The sequence below is a fragment of the Portunus trituberculatus genome, chromosome 44 (assembly GCF_017591435.1).
Source record: "Portunus trituberculatus isolate SZX2019 chromosome 44, ASM1759143v1, whole genome shotgun sequence".
Taxonomy (NCBI): Eukaryota; Metazoa; Arthropoda; class Malacostraca; order Decapoda; family Portunidae; genus Portunus; species Portunus trituberculatus.
In genome coordinates, this window is record NC_059298.1 from 165,001 (window position 1) to 177,168 (window position 12,168).

A 12,168-nucleotide genomic window follows, 5' to 3' on the forward strand; every position below is an offset into this window, starting at 1 on the left:
ATACATACATATATATATATATATATATATATATATATATATATATATATATATATATATATATATATTACACACACAACAAACACACACACACACACACACACACACACACACACACACACACACACACACACACAGGGGTCAGTATTGGCACCAATACTTTTCCTCATTTATATTAACGACATGCCAGAAGGAGTGAACAGCTACATAAATTTGTTTGCAGATGATACGAAACTGTGCAGAGTTATAAAGCAAAAGGAGGATTGTGAAATACTGCAAGAAGACCTAAATAAGATCTGGGAATGGAGTAAAAAGTGGGAAATGGAATTCAATGTGAACAAAAGCCATGTCATGGAAATGGGAAAGAGTGAAAGACGACCTGTGGGAATCTATAAGATGGGAGATGGAGAACTGGAGAAAGTTAAAAGGAAAAGGACTTAGGAGTGACGATGGAAGAAAACAATCAACCAGTAAGCCATATTGATAGAATTTTTAGAGAAACATATAATTTGCTAAGGAATATTGGAGTAGCATTTCACTACATGGACAAAGAAATGATGAAGAAATTGATAAGTACTATAATAAGACCCAGATTGGAATATGCAGGAGTAGTGTGGACCCCTCATAAAAGAAACACATAAGGAAATTGGAGAGGCTACAAAAAATGGCTACAAGAATGGTTCCAGAATTTGAAGGGATGACATATGAGGAGAGACTAAAGGCTATGGATCTACCAACCCTGGAACAAAGAAGGAGAGAGGAGACCTGATACAAGTTTATAAATTGATCAACGGAATGGACCAAGTGGATAATGAGAAACTGATCCTGAGAGAAGAATATGACATCCGAAGCACAAGATCGCATAGTAAAAAGCTGAGAAAAGGAAGATGTCTGAGAGATATTAAAAAAATATAATTTCCCGCAGAGATGTATTGAGACATGGAACAGTTTAGATGAAGAAGTAGTGTCTGCAACGAGTGTGCATACTTTTAAAGTAAGATTGGATAAGTGTAGATATGGAGACGGGGCCACACGAGCATAAAGCCCAGGCTCTGTAAAACTACAACTAGGTAAATACACACACACACACACACACATTATAACATATATATATATATATATATATATATATATATATATATATATATATATATATATATATATATATATTACGCACACAAACAAACACACACACGCTGGCTTCACAAGCCAGAGGACCGGGGTTCGATTCCCCGACCGGGTGGAGATATTTGGGTGTGTCTCCTTTCACGTGTAGCCCCTGTTCACACACACACACACACACACACACACACACACACACACACACACACACACACACACACATTATAATATATATATATATATATATATATATATATATATATATATATATATATATATATATATATATATATATATATATATATATATACACACAAACAAACACACACACGCTGGCTTCACAAGCCAGAGGACCGGGGTTCGATTCCCAGACCGGGTGGAGATATTTGGGTGTGTCTCCTTTCACGTGTAGTCCCTGTTCACCTAGCAGTGAGTAGGTACGGGATGTAAATCGAGGAGTTGTGAACTTGTTGTCCCGGTGTGTGGTGTGTGCCTGGTCTCAGGCCTATCCGAAGATCGGAAATAATGAGCTCTGAGCTCGTTCCGTAGGGTAACGTCTGGCTGTCTCTTCAGAGACTGCAGCAGATCGAACAGTGAACAGTGAAACACACACACACACACACACACACACACACACACACACGGCCCGGTAGCTCAGTGGTTAGAGCGCTGGCTTCACAAGCCAGAGGACCGGAGTTCGATTCCCCGGACGGGTGGAGATATTTGGGTGTGTCTCCTTTCACGTGTAGCCCCTGTTCACCTAGCAGTGAGTAGGTACGGGATGTAAATCGAGGAGTTGTGACCTTGTTGTCCCGGTGTGTGGTGTGTGCCTGGTGTCAGGCCTATCCGAAGATCGGAAACAATGAGCTCTGAGCTCGTTCCGTAGGGTAACGTCTGTCTGTCTCGTCAGAGACTGCAACGGATCAAATAGTGAATTACACACACACACACACACACACACACACACACACACACACACACATTATATAAATATACATATTAACATAGAATATCACAGTATAGCACTAATGTGAAAGGAGCAGTCTGCAACTCCCTGGTCAAGGCTGTTTGTAGCTTTGCTTGTTAGGATGTTTCGACTGCATCATACTCTGACTTTAATAAAATGAGAGAGAGAGAGAGAGAGAGAGAGAGAGAGAGAGAGAGAGAGAGAGAGATTCCTATTACGTCTTTCTATCCATACATGAAGATGTAGTCCATTTATAATTTCGTTAGACTACACTTACTATTTTTTGGTGCACACAACACTCAACAGTCTGTAGCGTCATTACTTTATTCACCAATATATATAATAATGAATATTAAAAAAAAAAAAAAAAAAAAAAAAAAAAAATATATATATATATATATATATATATATATATATATATATATATATATATATATATATATATATATATATATATATATATACCTATAACAGCTTTGCCTGATGCATAAATTATCTTTCCTTGGTAGTATTTATACACATGCACTTATTCAACGTTTATATGCTAAAGAAAATAAAAAAAGGAAGTATCGGAGAAGTCATGTCCATGCAGAGTGCGTAGACAAAATAATAATATGCCAATTCCGTCTGACATCGCCTAAAGGTGGTTCACAGCGCAATCTAACCGGTTATCATCAGTCGTGACTGGTTACAGCCGACTACGTCTCCCGAGGCGAGGTACTCCCACCGTCCCCTACCGCAGCCCAGCACCAGCAGAGTCCTGAGCCACCAATGGAATGGGTCAGAAAACTCCTGTGCAAGTTGAAACGTCGTCAATAAAAATTTTGTGGTGAGTTTCCAGGTATGAAAAATCAATTCAGGGTAGAGGTCAGGTTGATTTACAAAATAGAGGTGGGGAAACAGTTGAGTGTCATTAAAAAAAAGGGAATAGTTATGTGAAAGGTTGCGAGTTGATAAATGGAGGAATTCGATTTTTGAGGTTTTGAACAATACTAAGTTTGTTCTGCCCCTAATCGGAAATTTTAGAAAGATAATAAGTCAGACGTTCTGAGGCTTAGCTGTGTGATCTGTTTACTTTTTGAAGGGTTAGTCGTCTCGGAAAAAATGTAGAAAAGTATAGGGCGGTATCATCAGCGTAGGAGTAAATATAGGACAAGAAGCTTGGTTTAGATCGATCATGAACAATAGGATGAGAGTAGCTGACAGGACAGAACCCTGAGAAACATTACTGTCAACAGATTAATCACAATAGTGACCGTCTTCCACAACAGTAACAGAACGGTCAGAAAGGAAACTTGAGATAAAGTTACGAATAGAATGATAGAAGCAGTAGAAAGGTAATTTGGAAATCTAAGCTTTGTGTCATACTTTATCAAAAGCTTTTCATATGACTGAGGCAACGGCAAAAGTTTCACCAAATCTCTGAAAAAGGATGACCAAGACTCGGTAAAATTAACAGGAGAGAGAGAGAGAGAGAGAGAGAGAGAGAGAGAGAGAGAGAGAGAGAGAGAGAATAACAAATCTATCATCAGGTAAACCCTTCAGTAATGTAGAATGAACTAATATTTTGCAAGATTATTTAACATTATTAGGTAGGTAATTAGTGCAGGTTTAAAGCAAAAGGTAATAGAAACACGGTTACTGTCATAATGATACCCTTGGGATAATGAGACACTGACCGTCGCTGGATTGGAAAGCAAACCTTCATGCCTATGTGTTCACTCTAATCGATTCACAGACATCAGTGTCGTGTCAGTGATATTCGTGTCGCTTCCGTGACGTCTATTCACACATACCCGTGGAGACGCCGTAAGCCAGCATGGTCAGTGATTTCGAAGATGTCAAAGTTTACTGACGTGGACTTGGGAATGATTGCCATAATTCTTGATGAAGAGGATGAGGCAAAAAAAAAAAGGGGGGGTGGTTACCTGAAGCGTGGAAGAAAAGAGAAACTGAAGGAGAGTTTGCGACTCTGTACAAGGAATTAATTGATGATGAAACAAAATTTTTCAAGTACTTCAGAACGTCCGAAAGCTGCTCTCGATATATTTAGGTTGTGACAACTAAATCAGACAGAACAGGATAGTTTCGCACCAATTCAATAGGCAGTTTGTCATTCATTTTCTTCACACAGCTCACAACACTCGTCCGACGTCCGTGAAAATCTCAAAAATATCAGTGGCGACGATACTAATACTTCACGGAACGGAGACGGAACTGACAATAGAGTCAAAACACGGTACTGCGCCGGACGTGTTAATGCGTCGGTAGAATTCTGAGTACGGTATCTTTTTTTTCACTGACACGGAAGCACTGAGCGGACGCGTCACAGATACGGTACTGACATGTGTGAACTGGCCTTAGGAAGATAAGAATGTAGGTAGGTCACGTATATTACCTATTGCGATCAGCAAAATACTTTTCATAGTTATTATTTCTATTGTTATAATTATTACTATTATTATTATTATTGTTGTTGTTGTTGTTATTATTATTATCATTATTATTATGATTGTCATCATCACCATCATCATCATTACCTTTATCATAATTATAGCTTACATTTTCTATGTACAAGTCAGGTATATATTCATTGTTATTTAGCTTCTCACGACGATGCGTATTTAGTGCAGGAATACATGCTAATAATGCCTCTCCCAAGTATTCTCTGACTTGCTTGCTTCCTTCAGCCTCCTTTTTGGAGAGAGAGAGAGAGAGAGAGAGAGAGAGAGAGAGAGAGAGAGAGAGAGAGAGTCGTAAACCTGACAAAAAGATATATGAATTCAGTTTTATACACCCGCGCTTGTTTGGGGTTTATAGTAATTATCTACGTTTTTTTTTTTTTTTTACAAAAAAGTAAAAGTTATCATCATAGCAAGATGATGCACTCCCTATCAACATCCAGTAGTCGTCATAGGTTTGCTTTGTAGAGACTGTCTTGGTGTATGAGGGACGGCCTCTGGTGTGCTACGGGAACCCCGCCACACTAAATCGATGACAAACGAACACCAAGACAGCCACGGCACAGCTGAGCTGATGCTGGAATTCACCATCACTCACAAACAGTCATGCACGGCGAACTATGTTCACACTTATCTATTCACACAATTCAAAATCTAGTTTATCATATTATTAATAATCTGCTTATTTTAAGCAGTTCATGACAAAATATACAGACCAGGAAAGCTGTCACTGAGAAAAGAAATCATAATCCACTGAGTGAGAGTAGGGTAGCCTGGCTAGCCGGGCCGCCGGCACCATCATGCCTGGAAGTGTCCGGCCACTGGTGCAGCCACCACGCTATCCTTTGACCACCACCGCACCGACCTGCCTGTCACTCTCCCACGCCCACCCTACTCTACTCACGCATCTTCTTGGACTTGATTCCCTTCCTCTGTTGGTTTTACTCACCTTCACTCGAACATACGCCATTTCAAATAACCGGCGATGGGCGTCATTGATAGAATGAGGGCGACGGCAAGCGCCGAGAGTCAACTTTTCCACACCAAGGCCACGACGATACTGCAGCGCCTCATTCCGTTCCGCCGCGGACTAGTAGTCGGCAAACACGCAACATTCACACCCGTTTTCTGTGAAAAGAAAATTATCAAAGGGATAACAAAACCAATCCGAGCTCCAAATAACATAGATGCCTATCGAAATTAACTTTCATTTCTTTTCTTCTTTTTTTCTTGATTAAGAAAGGCTCTAACCAAGGGGGAAAAAAGAAACCGGAAAAGAAAAGGATCCACTGAGGATACTATAGTCCGTTCATCCAAAGAATCCAGGCCGAAACTGCTAGTTCGGTTGGCAGCCCTGCCCACCCACCGCCGCCACTAAACCTTCCCGACACTTAAATTTTCTTCAAGTACATTTACTTTTCTTCAAGCTATAAACTTGTATATCTATTGAGTTAAGTGAAGGAAAATAAATGTACTTGAAGAAAATTTAAGTGTCGGGAAGGTTTAGTGGCGGCGGGGGTGGGCAGGGCTGCCAACCGAACTAGCTGTTTCGGCCTGGATTCTTTGGATGAACGGACTATAGTCCCCCAAAAACAGAATTGTCCAAAATATTTATACAAAATTACGAAAAGTACCTTGAAATCTTGGCTTTTTACATTGTCAGATTTCAATTAATATGCCGTAATACATAGGTACAGTTTTCACTTTTTAACAAAGTACTGATCTTACCCGTATTTCATTTTGTGAAATTTTGTCTGACAAGGCGTATAATTTTAGATATTGCTTTAGAAATACATACTAAACAACTGAAACAATGATCAAAATTAAAGATCACTTACTATAATATATATATATATATATATATATATATATATATATATATATATATATATATATATATATATATATATATATATAAATAAGCACTCAGATATATAATCAGAGTATTACCTAAGACACACGCGCCCTCTGCAGTCTGAGAGCATATATCTATTCTCAAAACCTATGTTCTTCTTTTGGACAGATCTCAAATACTAATGTGCTGCAAATATGTAGCTATCTCAATCTCCTGCTTATACGCGATTATTAGTTTATATATATATATATATATATATATATATATATATATATATATATATATATATATATATATATATATATATATATATATTGTGATATTCCTATTCATGTGTTTTTTTTCTGTAATAAAAATTTCATGTTTTTGTTTCTGTAATTACAAAAAATTCCTAGAAAATCGAGAGAGAGAGAGAGAGAGAGAGAGAGAGAGAGAGAGAGAGAGAGAGAGAGAGAGAGAGAGAGAGAGAGAGAGAGAGAGAGAGAGAGAGAGAAGGCAAGTAAATGAAAAATGAAGTTTAATCCAGAGAGTGGTAAGGGGAAACCATTCACTATAGATAAGAACTTGTTTCTGAATGCACTCGTTTATTTGCGGCACTGGGATGAGTTTTTTTTTTTTTTTTCTTTTCAAGTAGAAAATATTATCTTATCCTCATCCAATGGGATTTTAGTAACACTGAAAGTCTGAAACAAGACAGCCAGACATTACTGAACAAACACTGAATACTGAATAACTCCCATATATTTAATGAAGGCAATTACAGCAACAGATCACGTGGTCCTTTACTCTGAATGTCAATTATCATAACCCTTTGTTATGGCCATTCTTTGGGACTTACAGATAAGGATGGCCATGACAGAATTATCCTTTTGCTACTGTCCACACATAACTCTAGCACACTGCATCCATCCTCTCCTCCTATTTCTCTTCTCTCTTAGTATATCTTCTTTCTTTATGATTTTATCTCTCACTCATACAAACAGTCCCTTCATCTTTGTATATCCTTCATGTCAATTCACTATCTCCCATTAAAAAAATCAACTGAGGGTGGTGCATTCTACAAGCTTTGTCACCCCATACCAAATTTAATTGATACATCTCATTACTTTCACCATCCATTCACATCACATGCACCATAAATTTCACTTCCACTGTCTGAATTTTACATTTTCTTTACTTTGCAATAATCATAATACAACTTTCATCAGCATGTGTCTGTGTGTGAATTTACTGGACTAAAGAGTACAAAATCTGAGTTACACATGTGTGGTTGTTTCTGTATCTTTATTTTCCTTTTAATTTTTGTTGCTCTACACTACTTGCTACTATCATCTCTTCTTATATTCCATTCCTAATACAGGTAGTCCTCGATTTATACGGTAGATACGTTCCAGAAGGGACCGTATAAAGTAAAAATCGTATAAAGTAAGGAATGAATACCCAACTCCCTAGACTTTTTTTAGTATAACTTTTAACTTTCTTGAAACTGTATAATTCTGAGGAATTCGTACAATGTGATGAATAACCCGTATTTTTGGACACCGTATAACTCTGAATTTGTATAAAGTAAATTCGTATAAATTGAGGACTACCCGTACATCTATACTTCTAAGGGGGATATACTGTTCTCTCTCTCTCTCTCTCTCTCTCTCATTTTTCCTTTTGAGTACTGTGGTTCAGTTTGGATGACAATTGCTCCATCTCTACAGCTTTTAACCTTCTGAAGCTTTCACTGCCTATCCTTAGCTTACAACATCACTGCATTGAATAGTTATTGCATGAGCCATACTTTTCAACATTACTTATAGTAATGTGTATCCTGTGCATATCATATTTCCAGCTCAATTGCAAAATTTATCTAAATATGTCATAATTAAAGATTCAGTATGCATGCTTTCCAGCCAATTTTTTGATTAACCAACTTTTCAAATACATTTATTCATAACTTGACTAAATCATGAAACATACTTATTGACATTTTTTTTTCTGAAATTACTATCATTGAATTTAAAGCAAAAGTTAATGTACCTCCCTATTAAACTGTTTGGTATTTTTTCTAGCTATTATATTTATCTATTTGTTTATTATTATCATTTATCTATTATCATAATAATTATTATCAATTTATTTATGTTTTCACTATCATTACTATTATCATAATTATAATTATAATTATCATTATTATTATTATCATTATTGTTATCATTATTACCATTATCATTGTTATCATTATCATTATTATTATTATTATTATTATTTTCAGATTTAATCATTTACTTTATATATATGTTAATGTTATTCTAGTATCTAATTTATCCATTTTCATTTTTTTCTTACCCATGGCTACTCATTAGGAGGACTCAACTTGTGTTTACACCAATCCTATGATTTTCTCATGATTCCATTTGAAATAATAGAAAATAAATAAAATAAAATAAATAATGATAATAATAATAATAATAAAAATAATAAAAATAATGATGATACTACTACTACTACTACTACTAATAATAATAATAATAATAATAATAATAACAATCACCTCTGATCAGTTTCCTGCATGAAGTCATTCAAATGACAAGACAAAGCAGCATGAGCAGCAATTAAAATATCTAAGCCTGTGATTATTTTAGAAATTCCACATTTCCCTCAGCATCTTCATCAAAACTAGTCAACAACAATTAACAGGAATTACAAGCTCATCTGTTGTTACAGAACTGTACAACTCCTGAACAGAATCTGCAAAATGCCATCAACAAATACAAGTATATACTGTACCATTAGGATTCACATGGCTACTTAAGCTGAAGGGATCATGGGATTAGATACATTAGGTATTGAAAGAATCACTTGATGTTGAAATTTACATTAAGTTAGAATAACCTCTCTATATCCCTTATTCTACTCTGCATTCTGAAGCATTAGTATAAATGATACAAATCTGAAGAAGGATCATGTGATCCAAACAAATATATGGCCCATCTTAACTATTTTATTGACCAAAACATTCAATTTGGCATGAAATATATCAGCTTATAAAAACAATAAAAATAAGACATATCCCAGTGCAACTTGACATTGTCACATGATAAGAAATCATTTGTGACTTCATAAAATAATCATGTCAACCAATGTAGATCATGAGGTGGGATGTAATTTATTTTGTCTAAAAACCAAGCAACGACTCCTTCACTCAATGATATGGTAAGTTTTGCATCATCTTACTCCTTCAAGATTATTTGTAAGACATTATTCTAAGAGTACAATAAGGGAATATTACTCCATGTACAGAGAAGCACATCATACAATTGATGTCATCATTGTTCAACACTGATCATTGTCCAGAAGTCATCAGCCCTTCAGGAGGAATAATAAGGTTAGTTCCTTCTTAAAAATCTTGCTTGAATAGTACAAATTTACACCTTTACTATCCATCTTTTCCATTTTGTATAACTAAAAACAAACATCGTTCCATCAATCTATAGAATGTGTCTTCATTTATCTACAATCAAGTCTTGATGGACATTTGTTTGCAAATTCAACTCTCCTATAATGGATATCTGAAGTCAATTACTTCTCTTGGCTGCAACTTTCTAGTATTAAAGTCTCTTCTATGGTGGTTGAAAAGTACTAGTTCACTTGTTTTTTAGTTATCCATGCCAGATTCATGACACTTCCTTACTTACAAGTTAAAAGTCAATCACTAAGAAGTGACATACACAAAAAAAATAATAAATATATAAAATGAATAATAATAATAATAATATTAATAGCAATAATAATAATAATAATAATAACAATAATAATAATAATAATAATAATAATAATAATAATAATAATAATAATAACAATAATAATAATAATAATAAATAGAAAAATAAGAGACATGAAATAAAAATAAAGTACAACTGAAGTAAATAAAGAAAAGGGTAAGCTATACAGATTGCCTGACCATGTCAATATGAGCAATTATCAACTCCCAAGAAGCCACAGTCAAGAGCAGAGCTGTTTTGTTATTGTTTACTCCTGTATATTCAATTCTTTATTTCTTCTTGTTCATTTTGTTGCTTATACAAGCTGACTGCTCCAGTTACCCATATATATATATATATATATATATATATATATATATATATATATATATATATATATATATATATATATATATATAAAAGATCCACTTGAATGCAAGCTCCCTAAAAGAATAATAAAGAATTAGCCGAAAATCTGAGACAAATATCTAGAAACCTCCTTCTTAAAAGAGGTCAAGTTGTAGGAAGATGAAAATACAGAAGCAGGCAGGGAGTTCCAGAATTTACCACAGAAAGATATGAATTTTTTATTTTTTTTTTTATGAAGGGAAGAAGGGCAAAAAAAAAAGAAGATAAAAAAAAAGGCCCACTTGAGTGCTGGCTCTCTACAAAGATGAAAAAGCGTCAGCCAAAGTTAGAGAGCAAATGCCTCGATGTTTCCCTCTTAAAAGAAGACAAGTTGTAGGAAGTAGGAAATACAGATGCAGGGAGGGAGTTCCAGAGTTTACCAGTGAAAGGTATGAATGCTTGAGAGTACATACTGGTTAACTCTTGCATTAGAGTTGGACAGAATAAGGCTGAGAGGAGGAAGAAAGCCTTGTGCAGCGAGGCTGCAGGAGGAGGGAAGTCATGCAGTTAGAAAGATCATTAGAACAGTTAGCATGAAAATAGCGATAAAAGATAGAAAGAGATGCAACATTTTGGTGGTGAGAAAGAGACTGAAGACAGTTAGTCAGAGGAGGGGAGTTGATGAGACGAAAAGCTTTTGATTCCACCCCATCTAGTAAAACTGTGTGACTGGAATGCCCCCAAACATGTGAAGAGTACTCCATACAGGGGGGGGATAAGGCCCTTATATAGAGTAAGTAGTTGGAGGGGCGAGAAGAACTGGCGGAGACACCTCAGAACGCCCAAATTCATAGAAGCTGTTTTAGCAAGAGATGAGATGTGAAGTTTCCAGTTAAGATTATGAGTAGACAGACTGAGGATATTCAGTGTGGAAGAGGGAGACAGCTGAGTGTCATTGAAGAAGAGGGGATAGTTGTCTGGAAAGTTGTGTCCATTGGAGGCATTGAAAACTACTAGATTTTCTCTGCCCCAATCGGAAATCTAAGAAATATCGGAAGTCAGGCGTTCTGTGGCGTCCCTGCATGATCTGTTGACTTCCTGAAGGGTTGGTCGTTTCCGAAAGGATGTGGAAAGACGTAGGGTGGTATCTTCAGCGTAAGAGTGGATAGGGCAAGAAGTTTGGTTAAGAAGGTCATAAATGAATAATAGAAAGAGAGTGGGTGACACGACAGAACCATGAGGAATGCCACTGTTAATAGATTCAGGAAAAGAACACTGGCCGTCTACCATGGCTGCAATAGAATTGTTGGAAAAAACTTGAGATAAAGTTGCAGAGAGAAGGATAGAAACTGGAGGAGGGCAGTTTGGAAATCAAAGCCTTGTGCCAGACTCTATCAAAAGCTTTTGATAGAGTTTCACCGAAATCTCTAAGACAGTGTTTCCCAACCTTTTCGCAGCGATTACCCAAAAATACAATTTCACAATCATCCATTACCCCAATGAACAAATACTCGTAATATAGGAAAAAAAGTAACTGTATTTCATACTTCAAAAACAGACAAAATAGAAACTATGCAACACAATAATGCAAATCTATAATACGAAAAGAAGTAATTTTAGTTCATACATAGAAAGCAGAAAAAATTAATAGAAATCTTCATT

At 35.9% G+C, this 12,168-nt stretch overlaps 2 protein-coding genes across 8 annotated transcripts in view; both read right to left on the reverse strand.

Moving 5' to 3' along the window:
• Positions 1–5,636, reverse strand: part of LOC123518851 (monocarboxylate transporter 1-like) — a 132,128-nt gene extending 126,492 nt beyond the window's left edge. For all 7 annotated transcript variants that reach the window (XR_006678900.1, XR_006678899.1, XM_045279891.1 and 4 more), the window contains exon 1: positions 5,501–5,636. The gene's annotated coding sequence lies outside the window, so the exon portion shown is untranslated. The remainder of the gene's footprint in view (positions 1–5,500) is intronic.
• The window catches only part of LOC123518854 (probable low-specificity L-threonine aldolase 2), a 39,418-nt gene continuing 32,791 nt past the window's right edge, over positions 5,542–12,168 (reverse strand). Inside the window, exon 11 of the mRNA XM_045279902.1 lies at positions 5,542–5,679. The gene's annotated coding sequence lies outside the window, so the exon portion shown is untranslated. The remainder of the gene's footprint in view (positions 5,680–12,168) is intronic.